The sequence below is a fragment of the Lagenorhynchus albirostris genome, chromosome 6 (assembly GCF_949774975.1).
Source record: "Lagenorhynchus albirostris chromosome 6, mLagAlb1.1, whole genome shotgun sequence".
NCBI classification, from domain to species: domain Eukaryota; kingdom Metazoa; phylum Chordata; class Mammalia; order Artiodactyla; family Delphinidae; genus Lagenorhynchus; species Lagenorhynchus albirostris.
Genome location: NC_083100.1, coordinates 42,646,441 through 42,673,467, shown reverse-complemented (window position 1 = coordinate 42,673,467; position 27,027 = coordinate 42,646,441). Strand labels below are relative to the sequence as shown.

General features: G+C 38.8%; 1 long non-coding RNA gene across 1 annotated transcript; it reads left to right on the top strand.

The window, feature by feature from the left end:
* The first annotated feature begins 2,012 nt into the window (after positions 1 to 2,012).
* Positions 2,013 to 26,710, top strand: LOC132521714 (uncharacterized). The gene is made up of 3 exons (XR_009540944.1): positions 2,013 to 2,185; positions 2,468 to 2,615; positions 26,612 to 26,710. It is a non-coding gene; the product is annotated as an uncharacterized LOC132521714 (long non-coding RNA).
* Positions 26,711 to 27,027: the final 317 nt, after the last annotated feature.

The following is a 27,027-nucleotide window of genomic DNA, read 5'->3' as shown; positions in this document are numbered from 1 at the left end:
AACATTGCTGGGTAATCAACCCGATACACATTTTTTTTCTCTACAGCGGAGTTGCATTTCATACACACACACATTTAATTTATGGGAATTCAACTAAAAGAGCTTGGCTTAGCAAACCAACAGCCTACACAACAATAAAAAACAAGATAAAAGTGAGAGAAGGACAAAAGTATTTATTTTAATCGTGCATCCACCATGACACCAACAAGTGGTGCTCCCCTGTTGTCTAGCTCTCATGTGAGTCTCAGGAGCGTCTTGCTGCTCCGTGGGATTCTAGCCCTTAAAGGCATGGTTGTGTTTTTTGTTTTATGAGTTTTTTTTTTAATAGAACATGCACTCTAAATGCAAACCAGCTACCTTATTCAGAACTCAATGAAGAATACCAGCTTCTCACTCTCTCTTCTTACAAAATTAAAAAATGTTGAAAATTATATGTTTCGCTTATATTAAGTGGAATCATTTGAAAGTGATATATATTACTGAGTAGGGCTGTATACACAAAATTATGCATTCCAAATTAGTTTAAGGGAATAACAAATTTAGCTGCTACGTGATTTTATTTTACATGCTGACTTTAGACCTATCCCTGCATAAAACATGGCTCCTCTGTATAATTTCTGTTACATATAATGAATCAAAACAAATGTCTCATTTGTAGGTGTTGAATTAGTGTGGCACAGAAGGTGTGTCACAATTCAATGTTTATCATTTTATTTCATACAAAACAACAATAGATCCTCAAGAGCAGGGTGGGTTGGGCATTGAAAAGTGAAGATGAAGTTTAAATGTAGCCTCTAGGGAAGGAAGGGCCAAGGGATGTTGGAAAACAACCCTTTTCATATCCCAAAGGGACTGAACAGTAGCGGGTAGAAATGTGGTAGAGTTGCCTCAAGGACGTGAACTTGGCTATGTAAATTGCAAAACCCAAGTCTGGTTTACCTGGTCTTGTGTGACAATGTGAATATTATAAACTGATTATCATATTTGAGGCATCTGTGCCCACCCCCAGCCCTACATTTTAGCCATGCTAAAATGGCTAAAATGGCTAATGGTCCTTCTTCACAGCAAGTGGACTTGGGCCCAACTCTGAATCCAGAGTAATGGTGTGAAGAATCCAAAGCAATCTTGTGGCCGCCCCTCTGTAGGACTCAAAGTGCCTTTGATTCTGCCTGTTACTGTCCCTGTTCTTTTTATGGAATTATCAATTCTTCTGCAGGTTCAACCTGCCTGGATTTCTTGTTCTCTGGAGGCAGAAGAGCCTCCTGGGAGGTGAACTCAAGCTGGGGCTCAGGAGCATTGGCTCTGGGCAAGCTGGTGAGTCGGCCTGATACTTGTGTTTTGAGGGGGAGAGGAAGGTGGTGGGAAAGGGTAAGAAACTTCCTGGGAGGAAAGGATCTGAGCACATGGAATGTGACCCAGAACAAAGTCTTAGTCATCAGAGCTAAGAGAGGAAGCTCTGAATACAATGCATCAGCCCTCCAGTGTGGGTTAAACTCAATATGAACTCTTTTGGTTTTAACTTTTTCTAGGACTTCAAATTATCTCCTTACATATAGTGTGGAATTATGTGGCTTTATAAAGAGTAGTTTCAAAAGTATGAATGTGAAATAAGTTTATTATGCTCTAAAACTTTAACTTGTCTTATCTGTGGATAATTTAAGCCTCTTGTTATGGGGCAGAAGTATGAGGTTTTGGCTTTCCTGTTGTGTATACTTTAGACTTTGGAATGTTAATAATGTAACTAATTTTTCAAAATAAGAAAATACTTTGGAAGATTGCCCAACACATTTCAAGAATGGTTTGGGAAGAAAGTTTGTTTTCTCAGTTTGTTTTATGTGATTTCCACACAAACTTCCTAAAGCAAAATCAATATGCAATAAATCCTGGAGCTGGTGCTGTCAGTTTCTCACTAATAAGTACATTAGATCGAATCCCCTGTCCTACTCATGTACTCTCCGTACATTCTGTTTCCAGGTACACTTTGAGAAAACCAAACACAAAAATGTCTTGCTGGGGCTTCCCTGGTGGCGCAGTGGTTGAGAGTCGGCCTGCCGATGCAGGGGACGCAGGTTTGTGCCCTGTTCCGGGAGGATCCCGCATGCCGCGGAGCGGCTGGGCCCGTGAGCCATGGCCGCTGAGCCTGCGCATCTGGAGCCTGTGCTCCGTGATGGGAGAGACCACGACGGTGAGAGGCCCGCGTAAAAAAATGTCTTGCTGTGTGATCATTTCTATCTTGCACTATCCTCTTACCTCTTGCAGTTTTTTTTTTCCTGCTTCCAGTAGAAGTTCTACAAAGCTGCATGGTATCTTTTTTTTGTTTAACTTTACAGGAAGGAAGGAGAGAAAGTCAATTTACAAGAATGATTGGCTGCTTTTCCTGATTATAGAGGAGGGAGAGCAAAAGATGTCAGCAAGGAAGGCTCTATCCTCTGTTGTTTAATTCTTACCTCCATTTTCCCTCTTTCAGATTGGTGTCAGGGTTCACCACAGTTCCAGAGGAGGTTGACCTGACCATCAGCAGGGCTACTTAGAGGCCTGGTCCTTCTTCACAGTGAGTGGGCTTGGGCCCAACTCTGAATCCAGCCATGCAAACACTGCCCATGAAGCCCTAGCAGGTCAGTCCACTGGCTTCTCTTTTCCTTTCTTCCACAATCACACACAGAGCCTTGCTTCAAGCTTCTAGGAATTAATAAGGGAAGAGACAAACATTAGCCTACCAAGATTCTAATTAACTTTGATGTGGATTTATGTGTAAAGTTGGATGAGTCACTGATTTTTAATAAACGGGAGAGAAAAATCTTAAAGATTAATGTAATAGCTGAGAACACAGGAGGGAGAACTTTGATGCTTGCTTTATTCTTTTCCCCAACCCACATCATTTGGAGAAAAAAATATCAAAGACCTTTACAAAAGGGGGAAAGGAAAGGGGATTATGGAAATTAAAAGTTCACAGGACTAAATCATTACTCTTGTGCAAATGAGCTTCTCCTTCATGTGCTTTTCAGGAGTGTTTTAGGGCTATATTTGCTGAGGATACATTCCCGAGGATAATGAGAAATGGAGGCATGGTGAAAAAGAGACTGATTATAAATTAACTGATCTTTCTGTGTGTTACAGAGTTCTATATATTGAGTTTTCCCTCTCCTCCCACCTAGTCCAGGCAGCTGTCAGAAACCTAGACCAGTATGGCTACCTTTCCAGCTGTCCTTAGAGTGGTCTAAGCTCTTCATTGGCTTCAGGGCCATTGCTGTCCTGCCCCCTCTTTTGCCCTGATTTGGGGACTAGCGCAGAGCGAAGGTTTCTGACTGCTAACAGAAGCTTCTCACTCTTGGGTGAAATGGTTAAAACCAGCAGGTCTGTGGGTTTCTAGGCCACTCACTTTCCAATTTGATGGAATGTTCCAGTGTTGAGTGTCATCAAGGTTAAATAATTTAGCCTAAAGCTCTCTTTGGCTTGATAATAGACAGCTGCAATGTATAAAGATATATTTTGAGTTGTACAAATTCAGTATCCAACTTTTTCCTAAATGGTAAACTGACATGGTGAGAGATATGAAACAATGCACAAGGCCTTATTGTGTTTGATTAACTGTGGATGTTTCCATAGCTTAGACAGCTGGTTTGAACAAAATTGTAATTTCACAGCCTTACCAAAAAAGTCATTAATCTTTTATCATTTTTATAAAGTAAGAACTTAGTATATATTTACTGATAATGAGAGGAATATGTAGGTTGACATAAGTTATTGAAACTTTATTTCACACTTGAGTTCTGTGGACAAATATTTATAGATAACCTCCTGGGATGTACCTCTTTTCTCACCTGTCATAGTTTTGCTTAGAATAAATTCATGAGACTATATGCCACAGAGACTGCTGAGGGAAGTAACTAATAGTAGTGAAGACTTTGAAGGCTGACTTCTGGCTTTACCTCTTATTAGCTCTGCAACCTTGTTTAAGTCCCTTAACAGCCCAATTTCTTCAGCTCAAAAATAGAGATAATACCACTCCATCCTAGAGTTCTGTATTAAATGAAATAACATCTGCAATGTACACAGGCCAGTGTTGGACATGTAGGAAAACACTTAATAGCAGAGCTATCATTTCTAGAAACGGAGTTGCTGGGTTAAGGGTATGTATATTAAAAATATTGATACAAATTGCTAAAGTTAATCTCAAAATTTGATTATAAAGTTGTGGGACTCATGAATGAATATATGATAATAAGAGATAATAGGGATGCCCATTAATGTAAGAATCTGCCCCTAGTATTCACCTGTTTGTTTTGTATCTGTTCTCGCTTCTTCTGATAACAGCGTTTGATTTTCCTTGGGAGAACTACATTTCCTCCATTCTCAATCCATGTAGTGCAGTGGGGCTGACCCCATCCTGTGGCTTCAGCAGGGAGGAGGAGTACATGAGACAGTCCTGGGTAATCAAGACAATGTATCCCCGTGCCACAATGATTGGTTCAGTAATGGGCATATGACTTGAGCTGGCCCAATAAGAATCCACCGTAGCATATTTATTGATAGTATTGGGAAAGTGACACCATCTTTTTGCTGGGGTTGCTAAGACTGAGCTGCTGGTCGTTCCTTCTATCTGGAAAGAATCTACTGGGGAATAAAGCATGAGGAAATGCAGAGCTGAGATATGTTCATGTTTGAATACTTGAGTATAGCTATGTCACGTTTTGAATTACATGAGTCAAAATATTGCCTTTATTGCTCAAATCACTTTGTGTCGGGTTCTTACTGAAAGGTGACTAAACCCAACAGATCATATTATGTCCCTCAAGGTCACATCCTGCATAAGAAATAAGCAGAGTTTCTATCACATTAAATGCCAGAGACATTTATGTTCCGAGATATTTCTGAATGATGGTAGGTCACAAGTCAATATGAGTTATGCGATGCTTGTCTGAAGCTGTCATTGGATTAAGACCTACATTGGACAGGTTTAGGTTTCCTTCAAAAGCATGACTGCAGCTGCGGATACTCGTTGATTACCTGATAACTAGCCATGGTTCTGTGAAAGTATGTATGTGTCTGTGAAGTTAAATACAGGGAATTTTTTTTTAAGTTGAATGATTTGTTAAAATGAAAATCTGCAAACTGTATCTATTGGTGTTAATTTCTAAGACTTCTTCCTGGTAGGTTTGCATTACAAAACATAAGTACTGTCTGTATTTAACGTTTTCATTTGTCCATAGTGAATATACAAAGCTGAAATGCAGGGTCCTGTTGAGGGGTCACAGAAAGCAAAGCCAAACAGAACATAAAGACCAAACTTGGGAGAACTTTGAGCACTGGTCCAGAGCATTCGCACTTCATTCTTTGTGTCATGAGGGGTCCTTAAATATTTTGAGAAAGTTTCTAGAAGATTAGTAGGCCAATGATATGCAGATGAGAGGAGAAGAGAGGAAACAGGAGGCAAGGAAAGAAATTACTGGACTCGCAGTAATTCAGGTTGAGATTTTTTTTTAAAAAGTGGGGCAGTGAGGGCTTCCCTGGTGGCGCAGTGGTTGAGAGTCCGCCTGCCGATGCAGGGGACACGGGTTCGTGCCCCAGTCCGGGAAGATCCCACATGCCGCGGAGCGGCTGGGCCCGTGAGCCATGGCCGCTGAGCCTGCGCGTCCGGAGCCTGTGCTCCGCAACGGGAGAGGCCACAACAGTGAGAGGCCCGCGTACCGCAAAAAAAAAAAAAAAAGTGGGGCAGTGGGAATGGAAAGCAAACAATGGATGGGGGAGGCATTGAGAAGGAGGAGAAAATAAGACTTGGCCACCTCAAGAAGAGTCAAAGATGAGCTTTATCATTAATTTTTTAAAAAGATAAGTTAGTTTGGGGAACTGATTTGGTTTGGTGGAGGTGCTGTGGGTAAGGTAATTAGTTTGGTTTTATATTTATTTGTACTCTTTTCGATTTGGATTTCGGTTCTCTTAGAAGTTGAACACAGTATGTAGAGTAGGAGGTAACCATGAGGTGGCCCTGGCAGTTGAAAACTGCTCTCCCAGAGCTATATGTAAAGAGGAGTATGAAAAGTAACTTTAAGAGCAATAACCTTTATCCATAGCCTGTGACTGTGTTAACTCATCCAAAGAAAGAATTACTCATTAGAAAGGGGGTTATTTGGTAATGAAATAAATAAAACGGTGAGCCATGAAGATAAAGTTTGGCAGTGTCCAAAAAGCATTGTTTGGAGTGGTCTGAGGCCTTAGGCAGTCTGGTGTGATTGGCAGATATGACCCAGCCTGTTGATGGATGGATGTACCAGGCTATTTTAACCTTATGACACTTAATAATTTGTTCTAATTTTATGCTCACCATATCAACCTTCTAAATATAATTTGGTTCCCCATATGGTTTCTATGCCGGGAGAAAAATGCCTTTTGAGTAGCAGGTCCTTTTTCATTGTCTGTCATTAAATTGATATTCTGGGTAAGAAGCACACATGTCAATCATGAGTTTCCACAGTGTTGAGTCATCATCCTCATGAACTGCGCAACCCTGAGGCACAGGCAAAACTGGGTTTCCCCATCTGTAAGGCGGAGGGCCAGTCTCTGCCTGGTGGAGAGCTACCAGGTCAAACCCTCACGGTAGGTAGGTAGCTGACCATCCCCCTGGTATGTTTTGACATTTCTATGATCTCTTCTCTTCAAGCATATATATTCCCTGACCCAGAAAACACCAGGCAACAGGGAATCAACAGCAAGGCCTTAAATCTGCTAGAAGATCTGCCGCAGGCTGGAAGAATTAATAGCTGGGACATTTTTCCACTTGGGGAATTTTAAGGCACCACCCAAATCCTATTTACTTTGTTTAGTTTTGCATGCGTGTGTGTATGGGGTGTGTGGTGTGTGTGTGTGTGTGTGTGTGTGTGTGAGAGATCATAAAATTTACTCTTAATCATTATAGAAAACAATCATGAGAAAACAAAGATGAATAAAAACAAGTTAACACCCCTTCCCAGAGGCAACTGTGGTTTGCATTCTGGCGTATTTCCACCTAGGCAATTTCTTTTTACTTTTAATTTATACGCAATTTACAAACCTTCATTATTCCACTGTAGATTAGAAGTAGCAATCTAAAGAGAGGGGAGAGAAAGAAAAGTCATAAAAAGTAGATAAAATTTGTTAAAGCTCATGGTGTTCTGGATCATTTCATGGGCCATAGCCATGCACAGCTCAGTAATTCCTGGGGTCAGTCCCTGTACTGTAATCGGTACAATAATAAATTTTCAGCATGATGACCTCAAATCCTCATTAAATGGTTAAGTTATATTCGGTATACTTCTGTTAATAGTAGAAAATATAAAGAATACACTTCTGAACTATGTCCTTCAAGCTGGTTAATATGTATAAGGAATGAAGTAAACCCTTAGCTGTATGGAAACTTGATTATACAGAATTCTTCTTTTTCTATGGGCTCCAAATAGACAAGATGTAGCTAAAACTATTGGTTGCCTCTCTGGCGTCCATTCCACCCTTCTCCCATTAGTTGGCAGCCATACTTTTGGTGGGGCTGACACAATTCTAGCTCTCCAGAGAAAGGCTCTGCTTGGCTCAAACTAGTCATGATAATCACATCCCCTTGCCCCAGTAACTGATTCAGGAAAGAGCCTAGAGCTGTGACCTAAACCAACAGCTCAAAGCATTTCTCTGGCCACAGTGACCATTAAGAGGTAGATGTTGACCCCAATTCATCAGTCAGGATAAAGCCATTAGCTTCTGTTCAGTGGCTGTGGAAGAGAGGCTCTCTTCTCCTGTAATCTGAGATGTACATTTGAGTCCTGGAACTGCGGCAGCCACTCGTTACGATGAGAAAGTCCACCTGAGGAATTTTTTTAAGGCAGCAGAAGAGATGATCTATTGTACACGTGTTACACTCAGCCACACCTGAGAATACAACTAGTCCAGAATGTCACAGAACCAAGAGAGTTTGTTTTGGTGTGTGCAAAGTGGGCCTCTCAGCGGGGACTGTGGCAACAAGATGGCTATGGAAGTTCTAGATCCATTGAAACAAGTTCCAGGCATGCAGTCTAACAACTTGTACCATTGTGCCTGGCTACCTGCCTTCCATATTTTTGCTCTTGTGGCCTCTATGGGTGTTCAAGGTAGTGGTTTACTTGGACCTCTAACTCATCTTTCTTTTTTCTTTTGGGCTTCAGCCTGCACATCTGCTTCTTCCTCCGCTTGGCTCTCATGGCGTGGAGGTTTCTAAGAAGATGGTGCTAATGCCAATAGCCTGCCTGAGCATTAATTCAATCCATGGAAGAGGGCAGAACTGAGACAGAAAAAAGAAGCCAGAATCCTGAAACTCACTCTACACCTGGGCTTGAGCAAATGATTTTAATTTATATTTAAGCTATTTTGATTTGCATATCCAATACTGTGCTTTGTTGGAGGTGAAGGTAGGCCATCAACACATAAATGTCCGGAAGTTCTGTTAGAGGCATTCATCTAATGTTCCAGACACCAGTCAGGGCTGGGCTTGAGTCACAATTACGAAGTGGTTAGAGTAGTCAGAATGGGTCAGGACTCGCTAGGAGTAAAGATAGAGAGTAGAGGTCTGAAGACTCAAACTCCAGTAGGCATAAGGAGGAAAAATTGCAATTAGTGAAGGAGCCACTGAAGAGATAGGGTGAGAGGCAGCATGTTGCCCCATCATTGTGTCTAATAGAAAAAGTTTCCATTAAGAGCTGGTGATCTACAATGTCAAATGTTTCAGAGGTACCAAGATAATCAATGAACAAGATGAACTTGGTAATTTGGAAGTAATTGGCGACTTGGTGAGATGCACAGAAGCAAATACTAAGTGACTTTGAATTTTATTAGATTTGGGATAAATATGGTGTAAACAAAGTTTCCCAGAGACACTGGCCCAACAAAGTACAGCGTCATAGTGACAGACACAAATGGATTTTCTTTGGTTCCGCTTCTATTTTCTTTGTAGAAAAATCCAGAGATTTAAAAATTCTTTCCCCTTTTTTTGGGAACTCCAGGGTGTTTTTTTATGTTTATTACAAACCACTGGTTGCTAAGTGGCATTCACCATTTTCCTACTGTCCTCCTCTGACTCTCTTGGGGGAACAGGTGATATTGGCAAGGGCACTGGGCAAAGAAGAGAAGTGACTTCTAGAAGACCAGCCAGCCACCAACCACTTTCCACAGCTTGTGGCCTTCACTCTGGGAGTTTCACTACCATCAGGGCATAGCTAGTCCTCAGCTCTGGGGCTCAGAAATCTCATTTTTCCAGCACCCCAAGAGAGTGCCATTAACCCGGCTCTCAGAGGCTTGTCTCCTATGCATAAATTTGTCAAGTTTTAGGAAGCATTATAACTGTCAAGAAATGAAAATGCCTGGATTGTTAGAAGATTGGTGAGCAAGGAATCCAAATATTAGGAGGGATTTGATTCAAGAAGTATCCCCCAGCTGGAACAGACTGGGGTACCGTTACCAAGAAGTTCAAAATGTTAGTGTTCAGTCAGAATTCCTTTTCCTCTAGGTAACACTTGCATAGTTATTTGTAAACATTTTCTTCCTCTGGGATCCTGTTTTTTCTCTGCTCATGTGGCTGATCATCTTCTCTTCGTGTGGTTTTTCTTTCAAACATGAGTCTGATATACTTGATTAGGGTTCTACTTACAACCAATTACAGTTCTGCCTCCTTGAGACTGCTCTCCGCCACCTTGATTGGAGTTTTAACTGTTCACAAACATTCCCTTCATACATTTTTAAAGACAGTCTATGAAACTTATTCCCATAGTTGAAAATGTGTATCCAGTGACTTCAATATTTTCTCGTTTGTTCATTCATTCATTGCTCATCCATTTATTCTCGCATCCGTTCCATAAATATTCAACGTATGCCTCCTCTGTGTCAGGTATTGTGGTAGATGCTGGGATAATAACGACTTGTAATAGAGTCACAGTTTGGCCCTTCTCAGCTTCTGACGATGAGTACTGGGAAAGAGTTCACTCTAGGCCCTGGGGATGGTGATAGTTCCTGCTGCTATGGGAGCCCAAACGTCAATGCCTATGGGACTGTCCACTGATGTCCATCAGTGACGGTCACTTTTCCTTGTTGATGGCTCCATTGCCTTAGTACCTAGTATTGGGCACTGCCAGAGATGGTAGTGAGGCCTCTGGGTCTGTCCCTAAGTCTGGGCTCAAGGCAGCCAGGACTGTGAGAGCATGCATAATATACATTGAGGGTGCCATGTTCTGATGCTGCAGAGGCTGATGGATTCAATGCTAATCACTCTGCTGTCTTGAACTTCTGTCTGTTTTAGCATTTCTTACTTTTTCCATTCTCCCCCCAACCCGGTTTTATTGAGATATAATTGACACATTGTGTGAGTTTAAGGTGTATACTGTGATGATTTGATAGATGTATATATTGTGGAGATATATAAGGTTAGTCACAATAAGGTTTGTCAACACATCTTTCACCTCATATAATTACCATTTTGTTGTTGTTGTTGTGAGAACAATTAAAATCTACTTGCATAAAACCTCTCAACTATAAAATATGGTATTGTTAACTGTGGTTACCATGCTATGCATTATTCCTCTCATAACTGGAGGTTTGTATCCTTTGACCAATATCTCCTCATTTCCCTCACCCCCCAGCCCCTGAGAACTACAGTTCTCTTCTCTCTACTTCTATGAATTTGGCTTTATACGATTCCACACATAAGTGAGATCATACAGTATTTTTCTTTCTCTGTCGACTTATTTCACTTAGCATAATGCCCTCAAGGTCCATCCATGTTGTTGCAAATGGTAGGATTTCCTTCTTTTTTACAGCTGAATAATATTTCCATGTCTTGGCTATTGTGACTAATATTGCAATAAACATGGGAGTGCAGATAGCTCTCTGAGACAGTGATTTCATTTTCTTTGGCTATGTAACCAAATGTAGGACTGGTGGATCATATGGTAGTTCTATATTTAATTTTTTGAGGAACCGCCATACTGTTTTCCATGGTGCCTATACCAATTTACATTGCCACCAACAGTGCACAGGTGTCTTCTTTTCTCTGAGTCCTCACCAACCCTTGTATCTTGTCTTTTTGATAATAGTTTTTCTAACACATATGAAGTGATATCTCATTCTGGATTTCATTTGCATTCCCCTGATGATTAGTGGTATTGAACATTTTTCAAGGACCTGTTGGACATTTGGAAGTTTTCTTTGGAAAAATATCTATTCAGGTCCTTTGCCCATTTTTAATTGGATTATTATTATTATTATTTTGCTTTTGAGTTATACGCATTCTATAGATATTTTGGATATTAACCCCTTATCATATATACAGTTTGTAAATATTTTCTCCCATTCCATAGGTTACCTTTTCATTTTGTCAACTGTTTCTTTTGCTGTACAGAAGCTTTCTAGTATGATGTAGTCCCACTTGTTGATATTTGCTTTTGTTTTGTGCTTTTGGTGTCATATCCAAAAAATACTTGTCAAGACTAATGTCAAGGAGTTTTTTGCCTTTATTTTCTTCTAAGGGTTTTATGTTTCAGGTCTTGTGCTTAAGTCCTTAATCTATTTGAAATTAATTTTTGTGAAAGGAGTAAGGTAGGGGTCCAACTTCATTCTTTTGAATGTGAATATCTAGTTTTCCCAGTACCATTTATTGAAGACACTGTCCTTTCCCCATTGAGTATTCGTGACTACCTTTTCAAATATTAGTTGACTGTATGTACATGAGTTTATCTCCAGGCTCTCAATTCTGTTAGATTGGTTGATGTATCGGTTTTTATGCCAGTACAATATTGTTTTGATTACTATAGCTTTGTAATATAGTTTGAAATCAGGAAATGTAATGCCTCTAAGTTTGTTCTTCTTTCTCAATATTGCTTTGACTATTCAGGGTCTTTTGTGATATCATACAAATTTTAGGATTTTTTTTCTATTTCTGTGAAAAATGCCTTTGAAATTCTGATAGGATTGCAGTGAATCTGTAGATTTCTTTGGGTAGTATGGACATTTTAACAGTGTTAACTCTTCTAATCCATGGACATGGATATCTTTCCATTTATTTGTGTCTTCTTCAATTTGTTTCACAATTTCTTATAGTTTTTGGTGTGTAGATCTTTTACTTCCTTAGTTAAATTTATTCTTAAGTATTTTATTGTTTTTGATGCTGTTGTGAATGAAATTTATTTATTTCTTTATTTTTCAGGTAGTTTATTGTTAGTGTATAGAAATAAAACTGTTGTATGTTGATTTTGTATCTTGAAACTTTACTGAACTCATTTATTAGTTCTAACAGCTTTTTGGTGGTATCTTTAGTATTTTCTATATACAGTATTATGTCATCAGCAAACACACAATTTTACTTTTTTCCTTTCTGATTTGGATGCCTTTTATTTCTTTTTCTTGCTTAATTTCTCTGGCTAGGACTTCTAGTACTATGTTGAATAGGAGTGGTGGTAGTGTACATTCTTGTCATGTTCCTGATCTTAGAAGGGAAGCTTTCAACCATTCACCATTGACTATGATGTTAGTTGTGCTTGTCATATGTGGCCTCTATTATGTTGAGGTGTGTTACTTTTATACACATTTTGTTGAGATTTTTTTTTATTATGAAAGGGTATTGAATTTTGTTGAATACTTTTTTTGTATCTATTGAAATGATCATGATATTTAGCTTTCATTTTATAAATGTGATATACCACATGTATTGGTTTACATATGTTGAACCATTCTTACATCCCAGGAATGAATCCACTTGACCTGGTGTATGATCATTTTAATGGGTTATTGAATTAGGTTTGCTAATATTTTGTTGATAATTTTGGCTTCTATATTTATCAGGGATATTGGCCTGTACTTTTCTTTTCCTTTCACTTTCTTATCTGGCTTTATTATTAGGGTAATGCTGGCCTTATAAAATGAGTTCGGAAGCATTCCCTCCTCTTCATTTTTTGGGAAGAGTTTGATAAAGATTGGCATTAATTCTTCTTTAAATGTTTGGTAGAATTCATTCATAAAGCCATTTGGTCCTGGGCTTTCCTTTCTTGGGAGGTTTTTGATTACTGATTCAATCTCCTTGCTCATTATTGGTCTGCTCAGAGTTCCTATTTCTTCATGATTCAATCTTGGTAGGTTGGATGTTTCTAGGAATTGATCCATTTCTTCTAGCTTGTCCAATTTTCTGGTGTATACTTAACTTATTCATAGTAGTCTCACAATACTTTGTATTTCTGTGCTATCAGTTTTAAGGTCTCCTCTTTCATTTATAATATTATTATTTTGAGTCTCCTTTTTTCCTTGGTTACTCTGGCTAAAGTTTTGTTAATTTTGTTTATCTTTTCAAAAAATCAACTTTTAGTTTTGTTGACCTTTTCTATTTGTTTTCTATTTTCTATTTAATTTATTTCTGCTCTGATATTTGTTATCTCCTTTCTTTTGCTAATTTTGCACTTATTTGTTCTTCTTTTTCTAGTTCCTTAAGATGTAAAGTTAGGTTGTTTATTTGAGATCTTTATTTTTTTTTAATGTAGGCATTTATTGCTATAATCTTCCTACCTAAACCTGCTTTTGCTGTGTCCTATAAGTTTTGATATATTATGTGTCCATTTTCATTTGTTTCAAGATATTTTTCATTTCCCCTTTGATTTCTTCTTTGACCCATTCATTGTTTAGGAGTGTGTTGTTTAATTTCCACATATTTGTGAAATTTTTCAGTGTTTCTTTTATTATTGATTTTTACTTTCATACCGTTGTGGTCAGAAAATGTATTCATTATGATGTTAATCTTTTTAAGTTTGCTAAGAAAATGTATTCAGTATGATGTTAATCTTTTTAAGTTTGCTAAGGTTTGTTTTGTGACCTAATATATGATCTGTCCTGGAGAATGTTCAGTGTGTGCTTGAGAAGAATGTGTATTCTGCTGCTGTTGGATGGAATGTTCTGTATATGTCTGTTAGGTTCATTTGGTTTAAAGTATAGTTCAAGTCCAATGCTTCTTATTGATTTTCTGTCTGGATGATGTATCCATTGTGAGGTATTGGAGTCCCCTACTCTTATTCCATTGTTTTCCATTATTCCCTTCAGATATTTTACATATTTGCTTAATATATTTAGGTAATCTGATATTGGTTGCATATATTTATATAATTTATTGTTATAAATTTTTGATAAATTAACCCATTTATCATTATATAATGACCTTCTTTTCTGTTGTCACAGTTTTTTATTTAAAGTCTGTTTTATCTAAGTATAGCTTTTGCTATACTTGCTCTCTTTTGCTTTCTATTTGCACGGAAAATCTTTTTCCATCCCTTCACTTTGAGCCTATGTGTGTCCTTAAAGCTGAAGTGCTGAAATGAGTCTCTTGTGGGCAGCAGATAGTTTGGGTTTTTTTTGTTTGTTTGTTTTTTAATCCGTTCAGCCACTCTATGCCTTCTGATTAAAGAACTTAATTTAGTTTACATTTAAAGTAATTATTGATAGGTAAGGACTTGCTAATGACATCTTGTTAATTTTTTTCTGACTGGTTTTTTAATTATTTTGTACCTTTCTTCCTCTCCTGCTGTCTTCCAGTGTGAATTGATAATTTTCCATAGTGGTATACTTTGATTTCCTTTTCTTTATCTTGTTCATATTGACTACAGGTTTTTGTTTTGCAGTTACCCTGAGGTTTACATGAAACCTCTTACAGGTATAACAATCTATTTAAAGCTGATTGCAACTTCAGTTGTACTAAAAAATTCTACCCTTTTACTCCCTCCTCAACTTTTATGTTTTTGATGTCACAATTTACATGTTCTTCTATTGTGTACCCATTGAGAAATTATTGTAGCTATTTTTAATATTTCCGTCCTTTCACCTTCATACTAGAGTTAAGTGATTAACATACCCCCATATTACAGTATTGCAGTATTCTGAATTTGCTATGTACTTACCATTACCAGTGTGTTTTATATGTTCATATGTTTTCATGTTACTAATTAGCATCCTTTCATTACAACTTACAGAGCTCCTTTCAACATTTCTTGTAAGGTAAGTCTAGTGTGATGAACTCCCTCAGCTTTTGTTTGGGTGTCTTTATCTCTCATTCTGAAGGACAATGTTTGCTGGGAAAAGTGTTTTTGGTTGGAATTTTTTTTTCTTTTAGCACTTTGAATATATCATTTCACTCTTCTGACCTGTAGGGTTTCTGCTGAGAAATTTGCTCATAAACTTATAGGGGTTCTCTTGTAAGTAACAAGCTTATTTTCTCTTGCTACTTTCAAGGTTCTCTCTTTGTCTTTTATTTTAGACAGTTTTATTATAATGTTTCTTGGAGGAAATCATTTTGGGTTTAAATTTATGAGCTTCCTGAACTTGTATGTCCAAATCTCTCCCCAGTTTTGCGAAATTCTCAGCCATTATTTCTTTAAGTAGCTTTCTGTCCCTTTCTCTCTCTCTTCTCCCACTGCCATGCCAGTAATGCACAGATTGTTTCTCTTTATTGTGTTCCATAGATCCCATAGAATCTCTTCATTCCTTTTCATTCTTTTTCCTCTTTCCTCCTCTGACTGGAAAATTTCAAATGGATAATTGTTAAATTGTTTATCTCTGTTCATTTATAGCTCTCTGAACATGTTTATAGCAATTATTTTTAATCTTTTATCAGGAAATTAATATATCTCCATTTTTGGGAGGTCAGTTACTGTAAGTTAACTGTTCCTGTGGTGGTGTCCTGTTTCCCTAATTCTTCATGACGCCTGTAGCCTTGCATAGGTATCTGCACATTTGAAGAAGCAGTCACCTCTTTCAGACGTTATAGACTAACTTTGGTATGGAAAGTACTTCACCTCAGGGTGGGTGCATGTTGTAGCATGCTGCAAACTGGGGTCTAGTGGTATGGGTCACCGAATGTGGGGGCTTGTGGTGGTTCTGGTTCTGGGGGAGGTATAATGTCTTGTTGGCTTAGGCTGCTGAGGTCCATGGCATTGACAACTGTGTGGTCCTCGGCAGGCACTGAAGGAGTTCTGCAGTGGCTGTAAGGCCTGTTTGGGTCTTTAGCAGGGCCTCCAGTTACCAGAACAGGGCATCAGTGGTGGTCAGCACTGGTGGTGTGCATACACTTGACCATGGAGGCTGACTTCAGGTGCCTGTATAGTGGCAGGGGCTGGATACAGACATATACATAGTGGTTGCGGCCGGGGCCAGCAGTAAGTGCTGGGGCCAACTGTGGGCATGCTAGTAGCTGTGGAGGCCCTGGCTGCCAGCGTGCACTCGTATGGCTGTAGGTATCCCCACAGGTATGCATACGGTAGTGAAGGCCAGTGATGGGAGTTGGGCCAGGGGCAAACAGGTGCACAGCCGAAGGGGTTAGCTACAGGTGAGCCAGCAGTGCAGGCCACTGACAGGAGACTGTGTCAGGTCTGGGCCCACAGTCAGCTTTGGAGACCCTGGCTGTCCGTGTGTACTCGTGTAGCTTCAGGGTCTCCCTATGGGCATGTGCATGGCACTGGAAACTGGTGACAGGAATTGGGCCAGGGTCTTGCAGGTGCACAGCTGGAGGGGGTAGTCCTCAAAGCACATACAGTTCTGGGGCCAGCTGCTAGCGTCTAGGCTGGTGTCTCACACTCACACAGTAGCAGAGGCCAGCGCTGGCTACCAGTATGGATCCCATGTTTGTTGGGGAAAGGGGAGGGAAGGGTTGGAGAGAGAGCAAGGAGAGAGCTGGTGTCTGCAAATGGAAAAATCTTTGGGGGAAAACCTCAGTGGTGAGATCTGTAGGGGGCCTGCGGCAGCTGTGTTGCCTTGGTTTCTTCAGCAGTGAAAGCTGCTGGGGTCCTCTGCAGAACCAGTCACTGGGAATCTGCTCTGCATGGCTCCCCCCACTTCATGGTTCCCCCACTTCATGGTTCCCGCTGCATGTCTGATCCTGTTAGCCTCTTCTCTTCTTCCTTGTTTCTAGCCATCTCTACATGTCTCAGCTTTGTTAGTCTCTAGATAGGGCGAGACTGAAGAGGGTCTTTCATGAAGCATCCTGAAAGTCTGGGGAAGTTGGTCACTTACCTTGTTCCCGCTTTCCTGGTGAGGGGCACTCTTTTGAGCCAGAGAGTTCCCTCTTGGTACTGTGCAATGTCAGCCTGGAGGATAGGATGATGTAGGGAAAATGAAGCTATTTTTTCTTCTTTTTGTGTGTGTGTGGTTATTCTCAGAAGGAATTTTCTTCCACTGTGTTGCTGAAGTTTCTTAAGTGGACTTCTAAGCTCTCCCAGAGCTAATTTTGCTCGTGGATAGCTATTTGGGGGTGGAAGCTGGGGTCTCCTACTCACCTGTGATGGTGACATCACCTGCTTTCTCACTCTTTTATTGTAGCCCTTTTTTCTGGGATTCACCACCCTCACTCCTACCACTAAATTGTGCATCTTGACTCTCCCCTTAGAGTGAGTTTTTCTGAGGAAATTCTTTTTTTTTTTTTTTCCCTGCTGCAGATAGACTCTTGATTTACCTGCTCCACCATTCCTAAATCCCCCAGTAAGAAAACCTTAGGGTAAATTGATATACTTCTAACAGATTATGCACCTATAATAGATTCATTAAACTCTATCATACACACACACACACACACGCACACACACACACACACATAGAACAGTAATCCAGGGCCTAGTGAAGGAACTTCAGAGTAAGAAGGAAGGACTAGAGGGAGGGAATAAAAAGGGGAGGGAAATGAAAGGGGAGGAAAACAAAAGAGGAGGAATGGAATAAATAATTCGTTCTGGTACAGAATTCAAGAAATTGAGTACATAATAAATCCTTAATAATTTAAGAGGAATGGATGGAAGTAAGTAACGGTTTTAGAGATTCTGATAAATTTTTTAGAGAGTGTATGTTATATAATCTAGAATGTATAAAAAGAAACACATTATGATGGCCAAGATACAATGTAACTAGAATATGTAGCATGATATTTAAGGCAAAATCCTCAAATACATTTACACATTTACTTCATCGGTCCAGGGGTAGAGATGTCATTTCTTAGGAAATTTCAGGTGACGAGGTTGTGCCAAATTCACGTGAACCGTCTGTGAAATTCGTGGGAAAAAAAGTAGCAGTAGAGAAGTTGCTTATCCACAATGTAAGAAGGCTGCAGCATCAGCTGGAAACCTTGTGTCTGTGACGGGCTTTTCACATCGCTGAGAGGCAGAGCCCCATGCTGTGAGAGGCTGAGGCCCCTGCTGGGACATGCCGTCTGCACATTTGCTGGGTTTCTTGTGTTGCTGGGCTCTTTGTGTTTTGTGGTGCAAGTCAGAAGCAGCGGAATATGTGAACCGGGGACAGGTATATTAAAGATCTCCTGTAGCTTTTGGCCTCATGTATTTCAACTACTTAGAAACAGTAGCTCCAGGTTCATACCTTCTGTCCTTTATGTGTTTAGTCAGTTACAAAGCATGTCTTCGCTTTGTAAAACGAGAGCCGGAAGGCTGATTTTTATGTTCAGAAAAAAGGGATGTGTCAGACTTATTGTTATCAGGAGTCTTATACGTGTGATACAGTGTCCCGTGGCTGTAGAGGGCCAGGCCGTTTCTTCTGGAGCTGAAATCTTTAATATAAGTTTAACTGCATGTCTCTAAGCAAAGACCTTCTTGTCCAGCTATAGAGACAAAGAAGTTTGCAGAGAAAATGATGTGTGTGGACTGCTCTCACTATGTCCTTCTTCTGCCTCAAGACCTTGATCCAGATAAAGTTAGATGAGGGTGACCAAGGTAGAAGGCAGAAATGATCTGATAACAATGGAATCATGTGCTACATGGATTTCCAAAATAATTTTTTAAAGTATTATATTAGTCATGTTGTCTCTTTCAGTTGCATGGGATATAAATTAAACTTGAGGGCTTCCCTGGTGGCACAGTGTTTGAGAGTCCGCCTGCCGATGCAGGGGACACGGGTTCGTGCCCCGGTCCGGGAAGATCCCACGTGCCGCGGAGCGGCTGGGCCCGTGAGCCATGGCCGCTGAGCCTGCGCGTCCGGAGCCTGTGCTCCACAACGGGAGAGGCCACAACAGTGAGAGGCCCGCGTACCGCAAAAAAAAAAAAAAATTAAACTTGAACTGTTTTAAAAAAACTAAATGTATTGACTCCAAGGTACACGATCAGGCAAGGCTGGATCCTGGTGTACAAGGATTGTTGTCAGGAGCCTGGCTCATTCCATCCCTTGACTTGTCTTTTTCTTGGTGTTGGCTTTGTTCTTAGACTCTTTCCAAACAACTGAAGCTTTACGTTCTATCACCTCAGCAACCCCAGCAGACTGTCTCTCTTTCCTTATAGAGGCAGAAACGGTTCTCCAGCTGATGCTCATTGGTCCAGGTCAGGTCATATATCCATTCCTGAACCCAACATTTACTCTGATGGATAGAACCTGGGCCGTGTGCCCGCTCTTTCCCCTCAGTCAGATTAGGCTCAATGCCACCCACACCAATGATCTAAGAGTAAGAGAGGGATGGCTCTGCAAACTGTATGAAAGAAAAAAAACTCCAGGTAACTTAAACAAATGGAAAGATATTCTTTGCTCTTGGATGGAATGGCTTAACCTCATAGAAATGTCAACTCTCTCAAGTTAATATATGTTTAAGGCAAAACCAATAAAGATACCAGTGAACTCTTCCCCTAGAGCTAGACAAATTGAATCTAATTTGAAAAATAAACAAGCAGGAACAAGTAGGCAAACCCTAAAATGAAAAGCAATGAAAGAAATTATATTTTAATATCCCATTAAACTTTCCAATATTACCTATTATAAACAATACAGGAAAGTATATTTTCTACACATCTTCTTGTGCAAATGTGCAAGATTTTTCTTTAAGGTAGCTCCTTAGAAGGGAAATTAGTAGGTTTAGGGTATGTACATTTACCAAATTAGTTCTTAAAAAAATTTTTTTTTAGTTCAAAAGGTTTAGGGACTTCCCTGGCGGCACAGTGGTTAAGAATCCGCCTGCCGGGCTTCCCTGGTGGCGCAGTGGTTAAGAATCTGCCTGCCAATGCAGGAGACACCGGTTCGAGCCCTGGTCCGGGAAGATCTCACATACTGCAGAGCAACTAAGCCTGTGCGCCGAAATTATGGAGCCTGCGCTCTAGAGAGCTGCAAGCCACAACTACTGAGCCCGCGTACCTAGAGCCCATGCTCCACAACAACAGAAGCCACCGCAATGAGAAGCCTGTGTGCTCACTGCAACTACAGAAAGCCTGCATGCAGCAGCGAAGACCCAACGCAGCCAAAAATAAAAAAAAAACATAAATAAGAATCCGCCTGCCAATGCAAGGGACATGGGTTCGAGCCCTGGTCCGGGAAGATCCCACATGCCGCAGAGCAGCTAAGCCCGTGAGCCACAACTACTGATGCCCGTGTGCCACAACTACTGAAGCCTGCATGCCTAGAGCCTGTGCTCCACAACTAGAGAAGCCACCACAACGAGAAGCCCGCGCACCTCAACAAGGAGTAGCCCCCTCTCGCTGCAATTAGAGAAAGCCTGCGCGCAGCAACGAAGACCCAATGCAGCCAAAGATAAATAAATTAATTAAAAAAAATTTTTTTAAGTTTTAAAAGTGTGACATACATATTTCTGTATAAATGTTTTATAATTACAATTTATATCATTATTGGAAATACCAAGACTAATAGGACCCATCCCATGGAATGAGAGTTAATTGAGAGTTGAGTTTACTCAATAATTAGTATTGGGCTTCCCTGGTGGCACAGTGGATAAGAATCTGCCTGCCTATGCAGGGGACATGGGTTCGAGCCCTGGTCCAGGAAGATCCCACATGCTGCAGAGCAACTAGGCCTGTGCACCAGAACTACTGAAGCCTGCACATCTAGAGCCCGTGCTCTGCAACAAGAGAAGCCACTGCAATGAGAAGCCTGCGCACCGCAACGAAGAGTAGCCCCAGCTCACCACAACTAGAGAAAGCCTGCGTGCAGCAACGAAGACCCAACACAGCCAAAAAGAAAAAAACATTTAATATCATAATTATATTAGAGAAAAACCTAAAACTAACAGGCATCGTGATGGTGTTAACTGAACTTCCAATCTCTCTTCAGCAGGGAAGTCACATAACTCTTGGCTGGCCCCTTGTGTTCTTCAGTCATCTTAGTTCTTTGTGACCCCTGATTTTCATTTTGGTTCTCCTCCCATCCTTTTTGAATTGATTAATCCCTTGTATCAATGCCTTTATTACTTAAAAGAGTTTTCAGACTCTGAGTTTTTAAAAATTCACACTTGACTGAGTTTCCTGTTTCAAGCATCTAGCACAGCACTTGACAAATAGAAGACCTTCTGTTCAACCGAAGTCTTTGTCAATTATAGTCTATAGCTCTAACTATCCCTGACCTTATTTGCATAGCTCCATGCAAAGTTCCATACTGGAACTTCCAGTGCATTTTTGGAAATAGTATTGCCAGATGGTTCCAACAAGAATACTAAGATCAATGGAGGGAAAAAATAAATTGACCACAAACCCAAATTACACATGCCATCAGGAGTAGTTTGTTGCTGACAGTCCATATTACCTCTTATGCTTTACATTAGATAGTTTTTAATCAAATCAATGTTTATTTTTCAAAAACACACTTTGTTTTCAAACAAGTGGATGATATAGCCTAAGAAGGCAAATTCTTTTTTTTTTTTTGAGCCAACACTTAATCTGCTATGTTAATTGGTCCATATATTAATCATGACTGCTGCTGATCTTGTAAAAGAACTTCTCTGCAGTACACTCCAGAACATTTTTTTCTCTGAGAATTATGCAAACTGGAGTAGCATTTTACAGCTGAATTTATATTTACCAGTGAATCTTAATGTTCACATATCTTTATATGTCTAATAGTTATCCATTACTGTGTAACAAATTACTCCAAACCTTAGTGGCTTTAAATGGCCGCTAATTTATTTTATTATCACTCATAGTGTTTATTGTTTTTGCCATTCAGGAATTCATGAGTGTCTTGGCTTGGTGGTTCTGGCTCAGGGTTTCTAATGAGGTTGAGTCAGTTGTTAACTGGGGCAGCAGCCATGTGAAGCCCTAACTGGGGCTGGAAGATGCACTTCCAAGGTGGCTCACTCACATGATTGGCAAGTTGGTGCTGGCTGTTGGCTTCTTGCCATGTGAGCATCCCCAAGAAACTGCCTGAGTAATGGTCTGCAGAATCATGACCCCTGTGGCAAGCATACTAGAGTCTCTGTGTAGAATTTTCAAAATATCACTCTTATTCTGGGATTCTGATTATTTACACTGATAAGGATGGTGTGGGAACAATTTAGAACTAATAGTGTACATAATAGGAAGAATTACATCCATGTCATGATTTTCTGAACTCAAAGTCAATGGCATTCTGTCTGCCAAATTTAGGGTGTTATAAGGTCATTTTCAGGACAGTCCAGTGAGGTGGGTATTATTATCACTTCAAATTTACAGATCAGAAAACTGAGAAAGCAACTGCTCAGATAATTGCCCCATGGAGCTAAAATTTGAATTTAGGCATTGGACTCTGAAACCTGTGCTCCTAAAAATCAAGCTATACTGCCTCCTCTTTGGCTCTTTTTTTTTAACAAAATTAAAACTTCATTTTATTATGAGAATTTGAATATACAATAAAGTAGACAAAATATTTCCTGAACATACATGTACTCAGTACCCAGCTCCATTGACTATCAACTTATAGCCATTCATGGCTCATCTACACCTCTCTCTCCCTTATTTATTTTGAAGGAAATTTCAGATATCATGTCATTTCATCCATAAATATTTCAGTATGACTTTCTGAAAGAAAAGGGCTTTTTAAAACATAAACATTATCGGATGAAAAAAACTAACACTAATTCCTTATTATCAAATATTCAGTCAATGTTCAAATTTCCAATTGTTTCATAAATGTCATTCCTTTTTAACAAATATTTTCATTTGAGTCATCATTTGAAAAATGTCCACACATTGTGATTGGTTGACATGTCTTTTAATTTTATCTTTATTTATATACTCCTCTCCATCTTTTTATTTTTTCTTTTTATCAGTGATGAACATGTATTTCCAAGACTTGACTATTATAAACAAAGCTGAAATAAATGTCCTTGTATTTATTTTTCTGGGAACTGATGTTTCATGTTTTTATCTATTTTTATTGGCATATTTAATTTTTTCAAACTGATTTTTAAGAGTTCTCTAAATGTTAAAGAAATTAACTTATTTTCTAATATGTATATTATATTTTTTTCCAGCTTATTTGTATTTTGACTTTTATGGTGTTTTAAAGTTTAAAATTTGTGTGTTGTCAAATTTATCAAGTGTCTGGATGTCTCTCTCTCTCTGTCTCTCTCTCTCTCTCTGTCTCTCTCTCTCTCTCCTGTGATGGTCCCAACCATTTATAATTGATTTCAAGATTTTATAATTTATTAGACGTTGCAAAATTATAATATTCTATAATTATTTCATCCCTTCTTTATTTACTAGCTAGCTGCAATACTTGTATAAAGAGAAACACCCTTCATCTACTATTTGGTTACCCAATGATTCAGTTTATATAAGAAAGAGAGAAAATAAGAAAAATCTCAAACAATATAACATTACACCTAAAGGAACTAGAAAAAGAAGAACAAAAAAAGCCCAAGTTAGTAGAAGGAAATAGTAAAGATCAGAGTGGAAATAAATGATATAGAGACACAAAAAAAAAGAAAGAAAGAAAAATAAGAAAAGGAAAAAAAAGAAAAGATCAACAGCTGAAACTAACAGGTGGTTCTTTGAAAAGATAAACAGAATTAGTAAGCCTTTAGCCAGACTCATGAAGAAAAAAGAGGGCTCAAGTAAATAAAATCAGAAATTAAAAAAAAAAGCAATCAGAGAGAAATTAAGAAAGCAATACCATTTACATTGTATCAAAAAGAATAAAGCACCTAGGAATAAATTTAACCAAGGAAGTAAAAGGCCTGTACTCTAAATCTATAAGGCATTGATGAAAGAAATTGAAGATGACACAAACAAATGGAAAGATACACTGTGCTCATAGGGTGGAAATTAATATTGTTAAAGTGTATGATCCAAAGCAATCTACAGATTCAATGGAATCTCTAACAAAATACCAATGGCATTTTTCACAGAACTAGAACAAATAATCCTAAAGTTTGTGTGGAACCCAAAAAGACCCCAAGTAGCCAGAACAATCTTGAGAAAGAGAAAGTTGGAGATATCACACTCCCTGATTTTAAGTTATATTACAAAGCTATAGTAATCAAAAAGTATGGCACTGGCCCAGAAACAGACACATAGATCAGTGGAACAGAATGGAGAGCCCAGAAATTAACCCATGCTTAACTGGTCAATTAATCAAAGGAGGCAAGAATATACAATGGGGGAAAAGACAGGCTCTTCTATAAGTGGTGTTGGGAAAACTGGGTAGCTACATGCAAAAGAATTAAACTGGACCCCTTTCTCACACCATATACAAAAATAAAGTCAAAATAAATTAAAGACCTAAATATAAAACTTGAAACCATAAAATTACTAGACGAAAGCATGCAGTACACTCTTTGACATTGCAGCAATATTCTTTTTCGATCTGTAAGGTAAGGGCAACAAAAGCAATAGTAAACAAATGCAAAAAAAAAAAAGGAAAAAGAAAAAAAAACCCCACCAAACTAAAAAGCTTTTACACAGTGAAGGAAATCATCAATACAACAAAAAGACAACCTACTGAATGGGAGAAGATATTTGCAAATTGTATGTCTGATAAAGGGTCAATATCCAAAATGTATAAAGAACTCTTACAAATCAATATCAAAAAACAAACAATTTGATTAAAAAATAAGCAGAAGACCTGAATAAACTTTTTCCAAGGAAGACATAAAGATGGAAAATAGACACATGAAAAATTGCTCAAATCACTAATCAACAGGGAAATGCAAATCAAAACCACAATTAGGTATCACTTTGGACCTCTCAGAATGGCTGTTATCAAAAAGACAACAAATAACAAGTGTTGGTGAAGATGTGGAGAAAAGGGAGCCCTCTATTGGTTGGTAGGAATGTAAATTGGTACAGCCACTATGAAAAAAGTATGAGGATTCCTCAAAAAATTGAAAATAGAACTACCATATGATCCAGCAATTCCACTTCTGGAAAAAAAACACTAATTCAAAAAGATATATGTACCCCAATGTTCATGGCAGCGTTATTCACAATAGTCAAGATATAGAAGCAACCTTAGTGTCCACTGATAGATGAATGAATACAGAAGATACGGTATATTTTATTTACACAATGGAATATTATTCAGCCATAAAAATTATGAAATCTTGCCATTTGCGACAAAATAGATGGACCTGGGGGTATTATGCAAAGTGAAATAAGTCGGACAGAAGAAGACAAATACAGTATGATTTCACTTATATGTGGAATCTAAAAAACAACCAACCAACCAAATAAAACAAAACAGAAACAGACCCATAGATACAGAGAACAAACTGGCGGTTGCCAGAAGAAAGGGAGGTGGGGGGGTTGGGTGAAAAAGGTGAAGAAGACTGAGAGCTACAAAATATATAGCTCCAGTTATAAAATAAATGTCTAAAAGTTATAAGATACAGCATAAGGAATATTGTCAATAATATTGTAATAACTTTGTATGGAGACAGATCGTTACTAGACTTATCATGGTGATCAATTAGTAATGTATATAAACGTTGAATCACGTTGTTGTACAACTGAAACTAATATAATATGGTATGTAAACTACAATAAAAAATAAAGACTAAAAATATTGTAATAGATAAAGCAAAAAAAAAAAAAAAGAGAGGGAGGAGAAATGCTAGATTATTTCTATTTATTTACCAGCTTTCGAAATAATGACTTGATATATATCTACAAGATGACCAACTGGATTTTTAAATCATTATTATTAAGACAAGGATTTAAACAAACTGATATGTTTCAATCTATTAAAGATATTATTCTCAACATGCTTAAATGATCCCATCTCTGGCCAATGAGAACCTCCTTAAGCTGGCTCCAGAATCCTTCTGATAAAACTCTAGTAGTTTTTAAGAGTTTTTTTCCTTCCCCCCATGAATATGAGAAAATATTCTAGACTTACCTTGTGCATCTTCTGCCCCAGTCTTGGACTCAGGCATTTTTCCCAAGGGTCTTACACAGAGATGCAGCAGGATATTTTAAACTTTTGAGTGAAACACAGCAAAAATCAACATCTGTTGGATAGGATGTGAACTACCAGCACAAGGTAGATTCCATTTTCAACATTATGTAATGCTGTAATATTTTCAGTGATGGCATATATTTGCAGTCCTAGGTTTTTGGTGGTTGCTGGAATAAAAAGCAGTGCCTCTGAAAATCAGTGTGGAACAGGAAAAGAGGGTGGTGTGTCCAATCTGATTCCAAGGTTTGAGAGGCTCTGCAGACCCCAGCAGGTGCACTTATCCTATTAGTAATTGTCACTGTTAAAGAATGAGATAAATTCTTTTTTCAATTTATGTGTATTACTTTTTTTCAAATGACTACTAAGTTGTTAGGAAGGAAATACTTAAATTCTTCGGACTTAACTACTTAATAAATGAAACTATTGAATTTTTAAACTTTTTTTTTTTTTTTTAATCTAGGGCTACCAAGAAAAAACTACTGAGACATCAAGACATTGTGAATGGAGAATGTTTGGGAGCCTCTGGATTAAACTGTCCTTGCTTTTGTCTGTATGTGGCTAAGAGTTCTCTTGTGGGTCATTGCTGCCATTTTAAAATTTACTTCTGTTTATCTTAGTAGTAGTATCTTTTATCCGTGTTTATACTGTAGCAGCTCCTTTAAGCCACTTGCCCAACAATTGAAGGTTAGTGTAGCTAAAACAAGATAATATACTACAGTTGAAAGTGGTCACAGTGCTAGTTCAGTAAAATATTAGTCTATCCATTTGTTGAGAGTTTGACTCGCTTTCTCTAACACCTTGTATGTGCTGCTGGATTACTTCAGGGGCTGATTTCCTTATTGAAAAGCCACATCGGCAAATTTGATTTCAGATGAG